The 19,620-nt window shown below is 54.8% G+C and overlaps 1 protein-coding gene across 1 annotated transcript in view; it reads left to right on the top strand.

The window, feature by feature from the left end:
- EFNB1 (ephrin B1) overlaps positions 1–19,620 on the top strand; it is a 47,978-nt gene that overhangs the window by 8,452 nt on the left and 19,906 nt on the right. The gene's annotated exons all lie outside the window — the stretch shown is intronic.

Below are 19,620 nucleotides of genomic sequence, written 5' to 3'. Positions count from 1 at the left end.
TATATATAGGGGAAGGTCTGGCCAATGCATCAAGCAGCAGCGCCTCTCCTGCAGGAAGCACTGAGCTGAGGCTCTGCACAGCTCCTGCCCTAGAGACCTCTGCCTGTAGTCGCTCTGCTCTGGTCTGTCCCCCTGCAGTGGTGGGATGAGGAACTGCCCCTTGCATCAAGCAAGAAATGTGCTGCTGGCATCTTCCAGTGCCCCTTGCATCAGGCTGTCTTCCCCAGCATGTCCCCTGTCCCTGTGGTTCAGGAGCATCCCCTCCGGAGCTGGCACTGGTGCATCCATTCATTCCCAGCTTCCTTGGCAGTGGGAGGAGGAGGAGATGCTTCCCCAGGAGGTGATGAAGGGCTGTCCCAGTGGGGGTGCAGAGCCCCTTCCCTGTCACTGGGCAGACCTTCAGTGCCGCATGGTCCCTGCTGCCTGAGCAGGCTGGGGAGCTGGGGCCAGATTGAGGTTTCAGGAAGGCAGTGTGAGGTGTGAAGGGCTGGAGGCAGATGGAATTTCCCCTTCAGCTGTGTTGTGCTTTGTATTTGTAGGAGTATTCTTTGATGGAGAGGAGGGTCCCTTGTGTGGCCATGCCTCCTGGACCCCCAGGCCTCTCCTGTCCCTGTGCCAGCACACCTTTGTGCCCATTGCCAGTGTGGCTGCAGTAGGAGAACTTCTCCATGCTTCCTTTTTCCTCTTGCCTGAGCTACAGGAACTCTTGTTGAGGGTAGGGGATGGAGGAAACCTGGCCCATGAGGGATGCTGGGGACACTGATGCTGGGCTTGGTGTTCCCTCACTGTAAACAATGAGTACCGGGGCCCTGGCAAAGGCAGGGACTGGGGCACAGCCTTGCTGGGTTTGGTGGCTCAGGATGGTACACGATGGTGTGTAGGTCAGCTGGCTGTTGCTTTGTGTCTTGGGGAGAGGATGGCACTCTGTGGTAGTGGTGCGCAGCAGCCAGGACCCTACCAGACCAGCTCTGGTGGACCCAAAGGCTGGGATGGGAGGGGGGGTCCCATGCAGGTCCCTTCCCAGGAGCAGTTTCCTGATCCCAGGGAGGTTTAACACTTGATACTGCTTTTGATCTCTGCCCTGACTTGGTTAGCGATGGGTGCTGCTTCCCTAATTACCCCCTTCATGTGGGGCTGTGCTGGTGTTTGTGCTTACCCTGTCTCTCTCTCAAGGAAAAAGAAATACCCTGGAAGGGTGTGTGCGGGGTGGGGGAGCTTTCCCATACCAGGCAGGAATCCTACAGCGCTCTTCATATAGCCCTGGGTGCTCCCACCCACGGCAGGCAGTTTCATGCTCCTTGGCTGGTTTCGTAACAGCCAGGAGAGGCACGAAAGGCTTCCTAAACTGCCTCCCTGTGCTGCGTGTGGAACCTATGGGATTGGGAAGGTGGGGGGTACCCCCGTCTTGTGGTGTCAAGTAGTCTGTGGGGCTAGGGGGTCTGCTGGTTGTGCTGGAAGAGCACCAGTGCCTGCCTACAGCATCCCCCTTAGGCTGGGCTTTGCTTCTTCTGTGGTGCAGGGCATGTTGTGCCTGCAGGATGGGTGCAGTGAGTGGCATGGAGGGTGCAGGAGTCCTGCTGCTGTCCCCAGCCTGGGGATGGGGTGTCTGGAGTGTGGAAGGGCTGCAGGGTCTGCCTGGCTCCTGCTCCCCCAGGCAGGACCCTTTCCTCCTTGTTTGTCCTCTTTGAGGATGGGGAGGTGTGAGTTAAGGGTAGAAGCACATGGATCATCCTGTGGAGCTCCTATGGGTTCACCCATGCCTGTGAAGCAGCTGGAGGTTTGTGGGACGTCAGACTTGCAAGTAAAGCATTAACACTCTGCAGCACACAGATGGAGCAAAGGAATCCTTGCATTTCTTACCCAAGAACATTTCCTGCTTGAGGCACATGCAGGTGCCCGTCCCCATGTGCCTGTGACATGGCAGGAGGGACCTTGCCCACCCTGTGCCATCTGCTGGGGCAGCCTCTGCTGCCTGCTCTTTGTCAGGGAGCGGAGTGAAAATCCCTTTTCTGGTTTATTAAAGATAGAGATTTGTTGATAGTATGAATTGTTTCCTTGCGCAGGGATGGGGAGTGGGTGACAGATACAAGAGCAGTGGGATAATTGCTTCCAGATGCTGCCTCCCCTCGTCGCTGTGGCCGTGTGTGTTCCAGCGCCTTGCCAGCTCCATGGAGCTAAACCAGGGAGTCAGCCCAAGAGCTGGGGCTGGCCCAAGCTGTTCCAAGCAGCTCAGACTATGATGGCTCTTGATTCCACCGCATCTCCTGGCAGCTGGAGCCGTCCTGTGCGGACATGGAAGCAGTGTGCCTGTGAGCTGTGGCTCTCCGGGTTGTGCCGGGCCCTGTGAGAGCTGCCAAGTGCTGGGGACACAATCCGGAATTGGCAGCACTGGCTGCATTGTGCACGGCAGGCGGCTCTGCCGGATCTGTGCTGCGGGAGGCTTCACTGCTGCGCCAGCTTCACCGCAGCCTGCACTGCCTCGGGAGGCTTGTGCCGTAACCACCGTGCTGCTGGCATTGGGCTTCCTTGCACAGAGCATCCTTGCTAGCTTGCTATTAATGGTTATTTATCGGCTCTTAATGCCAGATAATGTAAGCATCTGGCTAACACAGCACACATGTTGCTCCTGCAACGTTTGGCGTTGGGTTTTTGTGCGCTTTGGGAGTTAGAAGAAGGCAAATGGAGGGTTGTTTTGATAAACTCCCCTGAAGGTATAGATTCTTGAAGGGCTTTGCTGCTGACCTTCTTGTTAATTACTGCTCTGTGGTGCTGGGAGGACCAGCTGAAAGGGAGTAATGAAGCATTGTCATCCGGTGTGCTCAGCCCGGCCAGGGCCCCGCGAGGAGAACGCCTCCTCCCTCCTGCACTGGGATGTGTGTGCCTCTCTCTGCATATTTATCAAGCTGGTTCCTATGCCTGGTAGATTGGAGCCTCGACTCGTAAGACCCACTTTAAGTTTATGGTTCTGACCTTGGTTTGCTTCAGCAATGGGTTGTCGATGTAGGTTTTTCCCTAGGTAGCTCCCAAGGCAGAGGTAAATCCAGCTGATGGTGAAGGTGCTAGGGGTGAAAAGGGAGCAGAATGGCTTGCTGGGATGTTGCTTGCTGATGGACGTGGGTTTTACTTCCTCACAGTTTCCCTTGCTTTTAGCCCCAGACAAAAAGCTTGGTGAGAAGGAGGAAGGAAAGTGTGAACAGAGGAGAATTCACTACTCTTGTGATTTCTGTAGTGCTTCTGAAGGTGAGAGTTGAGTCACTTTGCCTGGTACCAGCTCAGCAATTCCACCTCATCCCCGGAGGGTTTCTGAAGGCATGCAGGGAGAAATAATGCTCGGGGTTAAAAATAGACCCTGACAATAGGAAGGGAGGACTGGAAAAGCTCTGTGTCAGGGGAGATGGACAGAGCCCCACGAGAGGCAGCAGCATTGTGCACTGCTAGAGCTGGCTTTAATGTGTTAGACCAGAATTAAATTGCATTTGCGCTTGCCATAATGTGGAGTGGATTTCACCCTTGGGCTTAGATGTCAACCAGTGAACCCAGGGACTGTGCCTCTGCTCTTAGGGTCTTGCAGGAGTTTGTTAATGAGGCTGCGGTGCTGTTGGGGCCAAGGCTGGGGGAAGAGGCAGCTCATTAAATCCGACTTGTTCGAGGGGGATAGGTGGGACTCAGCTTTGGCAGAGGAGAGCCTGGCATGGGGTGGGAATGCTCCAGCTCTCATGGTGGGTTTAGGACTGATCTGGAGAGGGAGGCGCTTAAACTCCATCCACTTCATTGCCAAATGGTTTGTGCAGCTGTGCCCGTGCCCAAGGTTGGGCTGTTCCAGTGCCACCAGTAGCTGCCTTGTTGGGAGCAGGATGCTAAGGGTGCTGCTTGGCCAGGGATGGCGGCTGTGCCGAGGGCAGGGTGCTGAGTGGTGCAGGGCTGCATTCTGCAACCCTTGCCCAAGGCTTTTGTTAAAGCTCATTAAACCCATCTGTGGTTACCGGAGCCTGACCAGAAAGCCTGGTCTCCAGTGGAGGCTGGGCAGCCCCAGTCCCCATCCCCATGGTGGGGACATGGCCAGCGCCATCCCCCAGGGCAGCTGCCAAGGAGCGGGCAGGAGGAGATGGGGTCACAGCTCCCGCTGGAGCGGGACCAGGAGCGATTCCGGCTTCTCTCTTACTTTAAAGCTCTTTTCTTTCTCCCCTGTTTTCTTTCACTCTGGCAGCCTGCTCGGGCCTCTCTGCCCTGCGAGATGCTGGGAGTACAATAGGGCTGTGAGGTGGGGCGGGAGGGTGGAAGGAGATGAAAGGGGAAAAGTAAAATTGAAGCATGTCTGGAAGGGCATTTTGATGTAAATGGGACTTTTTGATAGACTTTGAGAGACACCGGCAGAAAGGGCACCGGCCCCTTCGGCGTGCTGAGCTCCGGCCTCGGCTCTTTCATTTCCTCAGGAAAAGGGCATTTTTCTTACCTCCTGCTGGGTGCACCCATGATTCTGACTGGTCCTCCCATCACCATCACCACCGTGTCCTGGTGCGTGAGGAACAGCCTTGTGTGGCTGTCTGAATGGGATTGAACAAGTGAGAGCCCAGTTCAGAATGTGAAAGTAGTGGCTGAACCTCCGGAAAGGGAGATGGCTCCTTGCAACCCCAGTGGGCAAACCATGGGTGGCCAGAAGGGCACGGCTCCATCCCACTGTCCTCCCCCTGGCAGCTCCTACGAGCCTCGATTGATCTGCTCTTGTCCTTTTGATCCCAGCCCTTGTCCTTGGCACAGCTCTCCTGTGTTCATGGAGATGTGGCCTCACCGTGAGTCATCCTTCCTCTCTGCTGCCTTTTTGAGTTTTCCCTTTCCCTTCTCCTAAGAGAGCACTTATTAAAAGGAAGCAGCAGATTCATCCAGGAAACAAGAGCACAATAAACACACGGTGTTTATAGTTGAAAAGGCATCTCCGCTGTGGTTGTTGCTGCTGATTTGACAAGCTGGAGGCAGCTGTGGAGCCATGGAGATGCTCGGGGGTCCCTGGTCCTGATGGGGAGCAATGGGGAGCCCTTGGGGGAGTCATCAGCCTCCTGTCACCTTCCCATGTGCTTGCGTGCTTCTGCTTGGCAGCTGCTGACCCTGTCGAGGCGAGAGGAGGAGAAATGAGGACAGCACTGCTCCCTGGAGAGCAGCCTGACAGGTTGGGGGGGTGGGAGGGGAGAACCAGGAAGGTCGGTTGGAGCTGGTGTCTGTGTTCCTGTGCCATCACAGGCGATGGGTAACCCATAGAGGAGACCTGTCAGTTCTCATTGCTGTGCTGTCGGCTGAGCCCGTGTCCTCCCTGCACCTCCCGCTGCGGCGTTCCCGTTCCTTGGGTTGTGGTTGTGCACGTTGGCAGTCTGGAAATTCACTGGTAATATAAAACCATCAAAAACCCAAAGTCGGTAAAAATGGCAAGGCAATTGCAGAGGAACTTGTTTCTTCTTCTGGCAAACTTGTGAGTCAGTCCTTTAATCTCTAATCTAGGTTTATGGTCATCTTCATTGAAGTGCTGGGCTCTGGGAAGAGCTGACATGCATGACCATCATAAACCAGGAGTTATGGGAGCCCAGAATTGCCTTGATGGTCCAAGTGTCTGCAGGAAGCTTCTTTAAAATCTGTAATTGGGATTTATTGGCCATTGTGGCTGAAACTGTCAGGAGAAAATAAAATAACCAGCTTGGGACTTCTCTCTCCTTCCCCCACCTTTGGCATTTGGCTCCTTCCACATGTGCTTAAATCATTTTGTGTCTTGCCGATGTGCTTAATGCCTTTCTAACTGGGAGGCTGCGGGTGAGAGAAGAGAATGGTTGGTGCTGGCTGCCTGTGTTCTCCATCTCTGCATGCTCCATGTCCTCCTCATTCTGGGCAGGGGAACATCTGCTTGGTACACCATGGTGCGTGATGCTCATGGGCATGGCCATGGAGGATATATGTGGGACATGGAGCAACATGCATGTCTGGAGGAGGCATCTCAGGTGGCTTCTTGCCTAGGGTATCTCAGTGCTAAGGACACAGATTGAGACTGTTTTGTTGTTATAGATGTACCTAACAGGAAGCTGGTGCTGTGGAAGGGCATCCTCCTTGGGTCAGTCAGGAAAGGGAGTGGAGGAGTTCCTTGTGTGTGCTTCTGGGAAACAGAGCCTGCCAGGATCTTTATCACTCAACCTGTCATTTTCCATGGAGTTATGACAGTGCTGAGACCAGTGCAGGAGGCCAACACCGCAGCTTGTCTACAAGACAGCTAATCTATGCCAGAGCTGCTTCAGGCTGGTGTGGGTGATGCTGAGCTGCCTACCCTCTGCTATGACTGCAGGATCTCAGCATCAGAGCAGACACTGTGGCCCATATCTTCTCTTTGAAAAGGAACTTGGAGTTAAATCTCTTGGGTTTTCTCTTTTGGATAAGCTGAACCAACCCCTTCCCCCACCTTTTTCCCAGTCTTTGAATCCCTTCTGTGCTTTGCTGTTGTCCTCGTTCAGGCTACACATGCACCATATTGCTCTCAATGGTGACTGGCATTCAGAGACAAAGCTGATCCAGCCCCAGGCTTCTCCCTGGCCCTCCCTGTTAACTGCTGTTGCCAATTTGCTCTCCACTAACCTGCGACCACAAGGCAAAACCTGCCAGTGCCGGGTCCTGAGTTAGCCTGGAACAGTCTGCTCAGGTTGATAAATACCTCTGCTTCTGTTTAGTTTAACAAGTCCCTTCCTTAATGGCAAAGCTTTTGTTAAACTTTCTCCTATGATTATCACGCTCAATCACGCAGGGTGACTTCGCAAAGTACTTCTTTTAAACGCCAGTTTTTATCCAGATTTTAGAATTGAAATCCATTTTTTATCCAGAGGCAGGATATAAATGACTCTGCTAAAATTAGAGTAATCCTCATCAGAATGTCACTTAGCATTTCTGGGGACATTCTTTTATTATTCCTTAAAAAAAAGGAATTTACACGCCTCTTTAGCTATAATTGCCAGTGTAATTTCTACCATAGACGTGGTGTGTCCTCACGGCTGACAGAAACACTTAATGCAGCGTCGGCACCGTGGTAAGTTCCACATTAGTGTGTCGCTGTCACTGTGAGTGTTTTGAACTTTCTCCTTACTAAGTTAGAGAAGGAGAAGTGCCTGAAATGCCAAGCAGGGCTAAAATGTGCTCATTGGGGAAGCTGGATGAGCCCTTCAGATGAGCCTTCCATGGGCTGGGGCAGGGAGGCACAAAGGGAAGGGGGAGCTGGGGCCCAGGAAGGTGATGTGGGGTCCGGTGAGTGAAGGCAGGTCGTGAAGTTATGCAGAGTCCCACCTGCATCCAAAGGGCTCCAGGGCAGGACTGGGGCCATTCTGCAGCAGTGCCTCCCTTGGCATTTATTTAAGGCCTGTTAAACAAACCCCCTTTCCTGGTGGATGCTCTGAATCCATCGCTGGCCACGTGTGCAAGATGGGTGTTTGATCTCTGTTTGCTTTCACACCTCCAGTGCTTTGGGGAGGTGTGCATGCCACCCAGGCTGCAGCTCTGCCAACATCTGCCCTCTGCAAGCATCTGCCCTCTGCAAACATCTGCCTACATCCTCTCAGCACCCTGAGCCACCTCTGGCCCTGCACACTGAGGTGTCCATGCCATGCCCAGAGTGGGGCAAATCCCCATGCACACAGCAGGTGCTGTGCAGTAGCACTGCAATACAAGGGTTAGCATCAGCCCTCTCTGGCATGGTGGCATTGCTGGGACATGTCCCTGGCATGGTGGCACAGTGTGTGGTGGGGCAAGCACCGCAACCAGGAATGCCTGAGCTGGTGGGATTTAGGGCAAGGCTCTGGGGATCCACATCTGGCAGTGAAGCTGGGTGGGAGGAAGTGGTTGGGGGCAGACTCTGGTCTCTCCTGCGGCATCGTCAGCTTTCTTCCATGCATGTGGGTGGCAAGTTGGAGGTTTTCATCCTGGGGGAGGATTGGGAATGCTCCCCATCCGCAGGCAATTGGGAACTGCTGTGTGCTGGGCCAGGGCTGGAAGCGGGCGGCAGCCTGGGTGCTCTGCCCTCCTCCTCCTCCTCCCCAGGCCCAAGGGCTGGTTTATTTTTAGATCTAAAACCTGAGCTTCGCTTAGTGCTTTGTTATAGCTCCTGTCCGGGGGGGAAAGGCTGGAGGCATCCCTGGGGAAGGGGCTCAGAGCAGCACCAGTTCTGAGACCTGGATCTGACAGCATCTATGACACCCAAGACAGCAGTGGGCTTTTTGGTTCCTCTCCTCCTCCTGTTCCCTGCAGGAGGCCGTACATTGTGTAAAGTTCAGCTCTATGTGTATCTGGCCTAAAAATAAAAGCAAGTATGAGCCAGATCTCTTTCGGCAGGAGGAGAGGTTTAAACCTGACACTCTGGTGTTGTGCTGGCCTCTCTCCCAGCTCCTCTCTCAGCTGCTGCTGTGCCAACTAGCTCTGAACTGGGTAAACTGGGAGCAGTGGAATGGCAGGCAGGGGGGAGCACGTAAGATCCCAGTCTCTTACAGTGGTCGAGCCTTTTAGGAGGGTCTTTGTCTTTCCTGCAGGCTGTAGATACGGAGAAAATCGGGGCTTTTGTGCTGGAATGAGGGAATGTGAGCAGCACTAGGGAGAGGTTTAAGGGAGGAGGGGGTAGTGTTCTTCCCTGAGTGACATCCAGGAGCATGGCCCAAGGTTAGAGGCCGGATTCCTGCTTTTTCCCAGAGCTTGCTCCCCAGGTTTTGGTGATCCCTTGCAGTCTGTGTGCAGGAGAACAAGGGTGGGGTGAAGGGAGGAATAGTCTTTTGAGGTCTTATGACTCATCTTTAGCTCTTTCTCCTAGACTTAAACCAGACCCATCCACCCCCGTGGTGTGGGGCTGAAGGTCCTGTCCAGCCAAGTGTGGTGTGAGCATCATAGGGCTGACTCAGAGGTGAGGAATACTGTGTGACCTGGTTGCTGGGGCAGTTAGAGCAGGGCTGCAGTGGACGGTGGTTGTACACATGCACTTGGTTCTGATGGGGTGGTTAAGAAGGCTTTAATGGGTTCTAAGGCTGTCTGCAGCTGGGTGAGTTCCCGGTAATGACACGAGGGCTGAGGGATGGTGGTTTGCAGCTGCCTGGGAAGATGGCAGCCCCAGACTGAGCCGGGATGACAGAACCCGTTTGGCCACATCTGGGAGATCAAAGGGCCTGGCACTGAGTCACAGCGGCGCGGCCGGGGTGACGCTGCTCCCCAGCACCATGGGGCTGGTGGAACCCGGGAGACCTGTTGGTGCAGGGCAGGGCATCCCACAGCGGCTGCGGTAACCGTCCGGGGGGGTTCTCCTCTCCCTGCCCAGTTCCTAATGCTGGGATTAACCCTTCAAGCCACAGCCTTGCTCCCCAGGGTGAGCCTCAGCCCATGCTCACAAGGGAGGGTTGGTGCCATCACCCAGCCCTCGGTGGGGTCTCAGGGATGGAGGCACAGGCGCTGCACACCCTGGGGGGCTGCTGGGTGCCAGGGACGTGGATGAAGCTCAAGGCCCCCACTGCTGCTGTGCCCCGGGGTATGTGTGGGCTTTAGGTTTGTGGAAGTCCTCAATGAAATGGGTGAGGTTGGTTGATGCTCTGCTTTGCTTTGAAGGCAGCTGTATGGCCGTGTGTAGTGTGAAGTGGGGAGCGAGGGGGTTTGGGGACCCCTCCTGTACCCCCGAGGATGTAGCAGCAGCAACTCGCAGCATTGTGGTGGGCAGGTTGGGGTGCGGGAGCGTGCCCAGACACCCTCCCGTGTTGGGAGGGGGCTGGTCTGGGGTTCTGGAGTGGGGGGTTAGCCAGGGTGTCAGGTACTGGGGTGTAGGGAGGAAGGGACTTCCTCTCGCCCAAGGCCTAACCGCAGGCTGTAACTTCATCTCTTGGCTGTTTGCTTTCAGTTCTGCATTCTTCCAACTGAGCTGGAAAAGTGAGAGGTGGGAAGGATGGGGAGGGGGGGTAAAACACTGGGGTTAATGTCGGGTCTGGTGGGCTGAGACCCCCATCCCTGTGTCCCCAAACCCACATGGTGAAGGGCTGCAGTTCTGCCTCCTTTCTGCCCTGGCAGGGGATTAATCTGCATGACAATGAGCGGGGCTTGGCGGGGAGGTCTTGCTCTTGGGCTCCTTGGGCATATTCCTGCCGCTTTCCCGTCCAAGTGGGCGCTCAGCCGCCGCCGCATCCCCTGCCAAAGTAATTCTTTGCTTTGGAACCGGGAGGCGAAATCTCCACTGTCTTACTTCGGAGGGGTCAGGGAAGGAGTGGGAACCCCGCTGATCCAACCTTGTTCCCTTTTAACCTGCCTCCCCCCCGCTTCCCCTCTCGGCCCCCCGTCCTCCGGATGAGCGGGGCTGCAGCCAGGGCACGAGCATCCAAACCGAATCAGAGCTGGAAAGCACACGAGGCTGAGCAGGGAACCTGATCTGCTTCCGCTGGATCATTTAATACCTGCAGCATCCCAGGCTCTGGGTTTGTGCTGCTGCTGGTGCCGTCTGGGTTTGCAGCTCCTACTGGGGCGCTGGGCTCTGCTATCCCATTTCCTTGGGGTGGGTTTAATGGGGAGGGTTATGGTGCTCGCAGCTGCATTATCAACCCCTGCACAGGCAGCGGTGCAGGCAGCAGAAGGTGAGCGCTGCTGCCTGCGCCTTGGCTCCGCCGCCGCTGCCCGCGCCTCATTGTCTCACTTCTCTCTCCATCCCTACGCCAATTAAAGAGCCGTGTTGCCATTCATGGCCCTTATGGTTTTGTTCAGTTGTCTGTCAGCTCTTGTCAAGCCCCGTCCCCTTCCCCTCCCCCGCTTTCACTAACAAAACCCCTGACAAACCCCCCTTTGAATCCCCTCTTACCTCACTCCCAGCGTGGGGCCCCATTGACGGGAGATGCCGGCGGCGGCGGCGGGGAGACCGCTCCCCACGCCGCCTTTGTGGGCTGCCGGCAGTGCCCCCCCGGACCCCGGCCTCCCCTCTCCTTGCCAGCATTCATTAGATAACTCGGTCCCTCTTTATTTCCCCGAGGGGAGGTGCGCGGCGATATTACTTGAGGGAGAGAATATGGCTTTTTTCATCCCCCTCTTTATGTTTTATGTTCCATTGCTGCTGGAGTCGCTTTTTGTGCTGATAGATAATGACTTTGCAGGGGTGGGGGTGAGCCCAGGGGACCCCCACTGCTCCTTATTGAACCCAGATGGGGTCTGCACCCCACGGGTTGATGCTGGCAGGAGCTGGGGGTCCCCAGGGCCAAATGCCACCGGCTGTGGAGGGTGCTGCAGGTGGCAGCAGCAGCCTGCGCCAGGGCTCTGGCCCCAATTAAATCTGCTTCAGACTCCCTCAATTACCAGCATTTTTCCTTCTGGAACTCCCCCTCACAGGCTTTGAGTTAATATGGTTTGTTTACATGGTTTGGGTGCAGCATCTGAGCACATGAGCTGCTGCACTGAGGTGGGAAGATGGAACAGCACATGGCTGCTCACATCAGTGCCTGGCTTCTGTGGGACCTGGGAGCCTTCCTGCTCTTCCTCTTCCTCCTCAGAGCGCTGGGGTGGTCAGCAGCCATGCTCTTATGTGGTAGGCAAGCATGAAGATGCATCCTGGCCGATCTCAGCTTCTGGTGGGTGCTGTCATCCACCTTTGCCAGTGCTCATCACCAGTGCAGAGGTGATCTGGGGGTACCCAGTGGTCCCCCACTACCTGTGTGCATCTTCTCCAGCCACGGGGCAGGCAGTGTGCACCCAGGCAGGGTGCTGGAGGTAATCAGAGCCTTGAGATCCCTGTCCCAGTTGAGTGGATGTATTGACAGCGAGCAGGGGGCATTGAGGGCTGGACCAGGATCCCCACTCCAGTGATCCCAGCACGGCAGGTCCTGTGCTGGTGGCTTCTGTGGTGGCTCTGCTGTCACTGGTGCTTTAGCCTCTGTGGGACAAAGCCCAAAGCCACCCAACCTCTGCTGGGTGTTTGTGGGCAGCTGATAGGCCATAGTTGGGATGGGACAGGAGGAGATGTGGTTGGAAATGTGGTCCCTGCTATGGGAGGGGACAGCAGAGCTTTCTCCCTACCTGGCTGGGTGCTTTGGTAGCCACCCGAGCACTGTGGGTCTCCAGTGCCTGTCCTTGGGACTGGTGCGGGGAAGGACTGGGGCTTGGATGCTCTCTGGCAGCGTGTACCTTCATCATGCTGTCATTAGGGGATGGCTCCTGCAGCCCTGCTCTGAGCCACCGGGGCTGGCCCTGGTGCTGCTGGCTGTGGGGATGGGGATGTCACTGCTGCCGTGGCAGCCACTGGCCATGGACACCGAGGACATGGACACCAGCACCTGTGCCTGCTTTCCTGGCGCCTGTTCCCTGTTTCCAACCTGTTCCCTGCAGCACCCTCACTGCTGGAGCCCTCTTGGTCAGTGATAACCATGGTGGAACTGGTCCCACAGCCCCTGTGAGCAGGGTGGGCTCAGCTGCTGGTGTGGAGGGCAAAAGAGACCTGTGGGGATTGTTGTTTCCCCCCCGAGGGCTGCTGGCTGTCCTCGTGCTGCCGTGGCATCTGGTGCAGGGGTGATACAGGCAAACCCTGTACAGAGGGACTGTGTTGCTGCTGCTTGGTGGGTGGCTTTTTGGGCTGAAGAGCACCTCTAGTAATGGAAACCATTGCTGGGTGGTGAAGTGGGTGGAGTTCTGAGTCAGCCCTTGCCCAGTATTGTTCTGCATTCCTTCTCCCATGGGCAGAGGGGTCTGGAATGGAGAAGGGGAGACCAGACCCTCCTGCAGGCTGGTTTGCAGTTGTAACCTGGGTCCTCCTCCTGGCTTCCTGTTGCAGAAAGACACTGTTTTTTTGTGATAAAATAGGTTCCATGTGGTCTTTCCATTTGCTAAGAGCAACTGGCCCATGCCCTTTATATTCTGTAAGGGTTTGGTCTTCAGGGTTACAACAGTGACTGTGCAGCTTCTGAACAAGGAGCCACGATGGGGTCTCTCCTTCCCACCTGGGATGGGCAACTCTGCATGGAATAGATAGGATCTCTTGGCCTTCAGTGGTTGAAGCTGGTTAGGGAGAGATACAGCGTGAAGCATTGAGTGTGAGGCTGATGGTTACTGAGCCTCTGTGCAAAGTATTGAGTGGCCTTCTGGCATTGCCAAAGCCACTGGCTTCCCTATGGAGGGAGGCTGGGAGCTAAGCCAGGGCTGGCACTTTAGCATGGACTCCCTTGAGCTGTCTCAAGCATCTCACCTCTTTCTGGGCAGAGAGAAGGGTATTTTAGTCTCAGTTCCCCTTTGCAGATGGGGTTTCCTTGCCTTGTGCTTAATTTGAACCCTGGTTTGACCATGACCTGGAGTTGATCATGGTGCAGAGCTTACTGTGGTACCTGCATGAGCGGTGTGCCAGCTTGAGCATCTTTTATCTTCATCTCAGACAATGGCATCCTTGGCACCTGGGGGTGTGCGTGTGTCACTTTGGGGTGGGTGGGTGCTTCTACCAGCCTGTGACAAACCTTACAGCTGGCATTAAAGCAACAAAGGGGTTTTGGGGCGCAGTGGCATTAGAAAATGGCATCTCAGTGCTGGGGGGGGGCCCAGGGTGCGGGTTGCCATGGCAACCCGTTTATGCCTCACTGATGCGTCGTGTAAATCCGTTTGGAAACGAGAAGGGTCTTTTGTCTTTGGGAGGGTTGAATGGGCCTCATTAAACCCAAGATGTGGAAAAAGGGCCTTAGAGTGCGTCTGGGAGGGGGACGGGATGGTGTGGCTGCAGGGGCTCAGCAGAAGCCATTCCCCCTCTGCAGGGACAGGGATGATGAAGAGCTGGGAGAGGCTGGAAGGTGCCATTGTGAATAGCTGGAAAATACCCTTTTGAGCAGTGGAGGCCACAGGGCTGATGAGGATAAGAGGGTTTGGGGTTTTTTGAGCAAGAGTTACCTGGCATTGCCAGGTTCTGTGCTCCCCACCTCGGCTCCAAAAGGATGCAGCAGAAATAGAAGAGGTCTGCAGAAGGGCAGTGAAAATAATTATACGTAGATTAGCAGGGGGAGAAAAAGATCGAAGGCTCTTTTTAAAGGAGACTAATAATAGCAGAGCACATAAAAGAAGTGGGATCTGAAAGTGTGGGGATTTGCGTGCTCCTATTTACCCTCCTTTGTGGTGCTGAGTAACTCGACTGAACAAGTGAGAAGGCGACAGATACACATGGGAGGCAGAGGAGAGCAGGGAACCTTTTTATTCAGGTTGTAATTAACTTCCTTCCGTGGGGTATCTTTGTTCCCAAGAATGTAACGGGAGCTGAAAAAGGGTCCTGTGCTTCCAGAGGCTGTCACTGCCCTGTGTGCTCTGGGAAGGGGCTGTGGATGCTGCTGGTGTACTGGGATGGGGTGGTTAAGAGAGTAGTTCCTGTATTAGTTGTCCTTGGCTCTGGAGAGGTGAAGTCAGTTGGGTGGTGGGCTGCAGTGTCTGCCAGGGCTGACTGGGGACACCACACATGTATCCAGTCCTGCCCCATCCCTGTGAAATGGGATGTCAGTGCTCTCAGCTCAAGCTTCTAGGGGACCATGCCATTGTCCCTGCCCTATGATGCTGTTTGGCTTCAGCCAAAGGTACCTCCCAAGTAAGGACCCAGTATTTGCTGCTAACCCCTTGATGTCTCTTGCTTGGTGAAAATATGGCTTTGACAAATGTTAGGTTGTTACTTGGAGGAGCTTTGGAGCGACTGTGAGCTCTGGAGGGACCCTTGGATGGCTGGAGTGAGACTATGGCTCTGTGGCATCAGGGGGTCTGGAGGACTGCTCCATGGACAGGACTGATGTCTTCTAACTGATGGCCAAGTGTTCTGGGTAGAGAGTCCCCAGTGCCTGGGTAGCTATTGTGGAACAGGGGTGCTGTGTCCCAGAGAAGGGAAAAGAATGAGGCAGAGGGAGGCAGGCATTTAATTCTGTGTGTGGCTGGGCATGGGCAGAGCTCTGGCAGGTTTCAGAGGTGTTTTTCAGGGGTATGAACACAGTTTATACATGGAGTTTTTGGCTTTTCTACTGTGTCTCTTCCACTTGCAGAGCTGCTGGTTGTTTCCATCCCTTCTCTAAGGTGGTTCCCAGCTGCCAGGAGCTGCAGTGGCTCATGGAAGCTGTGGTCTTGCTGATGGGACCTGTGTGCTCTTTTGGTATGGAGAGCTGTGCCAGCCTGAACATTGGCTGCCCAGGCACCGGGATGGTGCAGATCCCCTGCATGTTAGAAAATGCCATGTGGACCTTGGTTATTGCTGCCCTCCACATGCAGTGCTCGCTCTGCTGGGCATTGTCAGCCATCCTGCAGCCTTCACTGCCAGGAGGAAATGTTCTCCTTGGAAGATACAGCTATTTTTGGATTTCTTTGAAGAAAACAGCATTTAGCATATGTCATCTTGTGTGTATGTCAGCATTAATGCTTTAGAGCATCCTCTCTGAAGAGGAGACTGTTGTTAAATGTTGTTCTGTTTTCTGTTGCTGCAAAGCCTGAAACAAGGGGAGGTGCATCGTGTTCCTTGGATGTGGGGAAAGGTGGTGCTGCCCCGAAGATGCTGTAGTTCGTGTGATGCAAGGAGTGCCTGTGCTTGAGGGAGAGGTGGTTGGAAAGTGTGTCAGCTCATTCCTTTTTAAAAGTCATATTTTAAGCATTTTACCAGTCTTTTTCTCTCTGAGGAACAACAGAAGGACTCTAGCTTGTTTGTAAAGGTGCTGGATGCTGTATCTGCAAGACCCTTGTGTTTGCAGCTATTACTGTGTACATGGTAGCATTGTCCATGTTTAACTGTGACCCAGTCTGCTAGCCCATGCATGCCCACGTGGAGGAGAGGAGCCTGCTTGGTATGTGTGTATGTGTGGAGGAGAGAGGTATCATGCCCAGCAGGAGTTGAGCTTGCTCTGACCAAACCTGCATGGTTTTCCTTCTTACCTCATGTTCCTGGGCTTGTTGGGATGGAGCAGGTCATTGCTGTGTGATGTGCTGGCTTACAGGAGCCCTGGTGCTGCCAGAGCACTGTGATGGGACCAGTGTCCTTTGCTTGTGATCTGGCTGGCAGGGGTTTGCTAGGAGCTTAGGGATTATCATCTCTTACTGCCTCATTCAGATTCCTCTCCCCCAAACCAGCCCTGAGATGACAGGGTGGCCACCTCTGACACTGGATACTGGCTGAGCACATGGCCCTTCCAGCAGCTCCCATTTGTAGGCCCTGGGTCATTCCATCAGGTCCCACTGGTGCCTTTAGATCTGTGATGGGAGACCAACCCTCCGTGCTGGTCCGCAGGGGTTGAGGGTCCCTGCCTGCGGCCCCCCAGCTCGGGCCAGGGGAGCGGCTGGTCTTTAATCCCGTCTCTGCTCCGGCATCCCGCTGCCAACAGAGCTCCCCTTGTTTACCCAACTCGGAGGAGTCGGTTTACAAGGCTCACAAATACCCTTTTCACCTTTCCCATCAGAAAACACCTCCCGAAACAATGAGGAAATTGGATGCTGCCACCTGATCGCTCCCAGGGAACCTGCGGGGCCGGGAGCTGGGGGCCGGGATGCGGGATGCCTGGCTGGGATGGGATGCTCTTCAGCATGGCTCTGCGGGTGGGCAGCCACAGGTGCCACCCAGAAATCACCTGAGGGGGTTTAACTAATGAAGTTGCCCATAATGGAGGCCAGCGTCATCCACAGCACTCTGCTCAATTGAATGCTGCTTGCAGCAAGGGCAAAAATACAGTGTTTTTTAGTCTTTAATGGCTGTAGTTAGTCTTTTCCACCACCTTTGCCACCAGGAGAAAGGATGCTGAGATGTTATCTGTGAGCTGCTAACTGGTGGTAGCACCAAGGCTGAATAAATACAGCTGGAACCACCATCCTCCTCCCAAGTGGAGGGAGAGGTAGAAGTGGGTGCTGTGTGTGGTTGGGATGCTGAGTGCCTGCTTGTGGCCTTCCACAGCCAGGCTCCAGCATACACTGTGCAGGGTCAGCCTCAAAAGCACTGGTTTTAGCATTAAGGTTGAGTTGAATTATGATTTTCCTTTGTTTCCATCCCTGCTTTAAAACAGGGACATCAAACTGTAGTGTACAGAAGATAGAGCAGATCCCCCCACAGAATGACAGTATGTGCTCTGAGGGCATAGTGAGTTTCACTCTTAATTTAAAAGGAGATCTATTCATTCTTCCCAGTTAAGGTAGAATTGAAGATGTGTCCTTGTAAAGACAAGTCAAGAGTGATTCTTTTTTGCCTTCAACAATCCTTCTGGAGGGATATTTCTCATACCCACAACTTCTGTGCTGTTCTTGTGATAAATGGTGCTTTGTGCCTTTTGTGTTTTAAAGTATAATCTTGTGGAGGCCCGTCGCATGATGGGAGCTCGTGTCTGTCTCCCCTAGGATGGCATCACAAGCTGGTGCTTGCAACAGTTTGGGGGGGGGAAGAAATGGGGATGTGTGGTTGTGGTTGGGAGCTCAAAGAACAGTGAGAGGGGTTTGAATGCTTGCTCTTCAGGGGCTTATTTCCACTGCTCGTGCTGCCTGCCTCTACTCATCCTTAGGGAAGAGAGGGAGGACACTAAGGGGGAAATGGAGGAGATCAGGGAAATAAGAGGGCAAGGGGTACAGAGTGTGTGTGGGTAGGAACGTGGTTGGCAGGGGCAGCAGTTGGAGGGAGCACCCCCATAAGCCCCATGTAGCACTGCATGTGAAGGGCTGCGGCTTTGGCTGGTAGCTCAGTCCTGCTTGATGTTCATGTAGGAGATCTGGAAGACGTTCCTGGTCTGATTCCCAGGCAGAAGCTGTGTGCTTCTGAAGCTGAAACCAGGCGTTCCTAGAAGAAATTAATCTTGTCATGTTACCCTTGAAACAAATAAAACAAACAGAGGCCTCCTCTGTGAATTCCCTAAGAGGAAGAGAAGTGCCAGCAGGATGTGGTGCTGGGCTGTTCTCAGCTCCCTTGATTGCTTTATGGCCTCTCCTCTCATTAAAATCAGTTTGACCCGATCCCAGACGGCTGTGCCGGCAGCACAGGCTGGTGTCACTGGGACCGGTTGGTTTGCTGGTGCTGGCCAAGGCTTTGGCCGAGGAGATGTGATAGGTCCTTCTGGTATGAAGATGGGGGACAGATAGGAGCCTTGTGCTCCTGCTCCAGCGTTGAAGACATCTGTTTGGCTTGTTTGTGGCTTCCTGTTCGGCATCTTCTGGGCAGGAGGGAGCTGGCAGGGGCCGGAGGAGGGAGTTTGAGTCACTTGGGAGCTGTGTGCCAGAAGCCTCTGACTCAGCCCAACCGTGGATCCAAGTGTGGGATCCAACTGCCTGTGGGGTGGGAGCCCGTGAGCGAGCGTGCAAGTGTTCACTTGCACTGCATGTCTGCGGGTGGGGAGGGAGGGGCAGGGGCTCCTGCATCTCCTGCTCACGGATCCGGGATTGCATCAGGAATTGTGGGTGGGGGAAGCCTCTATCGCTCCCTCCCAAGGTCTGGAAGCAGTGCATGGCTGGGGGCCAGATGACCTACTTGGTAGCATGCAGGCAGAGCATGGTTCAGCTGCCGGCAGTGCCGGGATGGAGCCGTGGTGCCGCATCCCACCTGCACGGCCCCTGTGCCCACTGCGTTTCCTGCTCTTCCATGAGGCTGCTGCATCCCTGCTTCCAGCAGTCATGGCTTTAACACAACTTACTTGCTCCCCATGAGCTCGCATGGGAAAGGCAGAGCCACTGCCACGGTGGTGCTGAGGTTGGGATGATCCCCCAGTGATGCTCTGGGTACCGCAGGGAGGATGGGGCAGACAACCCCATGGAATTCAGCTCCCATGTTCAGAGTGGCATCGGTGAAAGGGACTGTTCCCCCATCCCTGTGCCTTGCCTCCCCTCCTGGGTCTGGGTGAGGGTGACCTGGTGAGCTGGCAGAAGGGTGCAGCTGATGTCTGTCTGTCTGTGTCCTGGCCATCCCTCCCCCTGCTAGAGCTGGCACCGAGCTCCGGAGCCCTTGCCAAGGGCATTGGGTTGTGCGTGGGCCCCAGCTCCGCCTGCTGCCTCCCAGCCCCGTCCATTGGTGTGCGGATCTGCTGCGGCTCCCGCAGCCAGAGGCCTGGAGCCTGCGCTGCTCAGGCAATGGCTTCAGCTCTGTGCTTCTTGCTAAGACTTGTACCAGAGCCACAGAGCAGGTTGGTCTTGTGTGTTAGATCTTCCTTCCGTGGTGCCTGCAGCCCCAGCCAGAGCTGGAGTGTCCTGTCCCCCCATCTGACTGAGGGGTGGGATGGGGCAGGGACCCAGCTGCATCAGAGTCAGAAGGGAAAGCTGCCGACGTGCAGCCTGCTGAGGCACACGCTTTTGCTGTGCCCAAATGATGTGAGGGAGTTGCAGTGGAGATAAGTTTGCAGGAGCATCCATTCCCACCTTATCTCCCATCAAGAATGCGCTATGTTGCCTACATCAAAGTAGATGATTTACTGCTTCCCTCCTTGGTGCCCTAATACTTTACTTCACACTGAAAAAAGAATTATTCAGATTATTGCTCCACAATAATGAAATCTGAATGCTAATTATCAGCATATTGCCTTCCTTCCCTTCGCAATGCCCTGCCTTCCAGCCCCAAATAGCTTTCCTCCCTCCTTGCTCTCCTCCATCCGGTCCTCCCACGCTCCTGGGCACGCCGTTGAGCCTGGCTTGGGAGAAGTTGTCCTGCAGGAT

This window comes from Melopsittacus undulatus, chromosome 6, assembly GCF_012275295.1.
Source record: "Melopsittacus undulatus isolate bMelUnd1 chromosome 6, bMelUnd1.mat.Z, whole genome shotgun sequence".
Taxonomy (NCBI): domain Eukaryota; kingdom Metazoa; phylum Chordata; class Aves; order Psittaciformes; family Psittaculidae; genus Melopsittacus; species Melopsittacus undulatus.
This window is presented reverse-complemented; position numbering and strand designations above follow the sequence as displayed.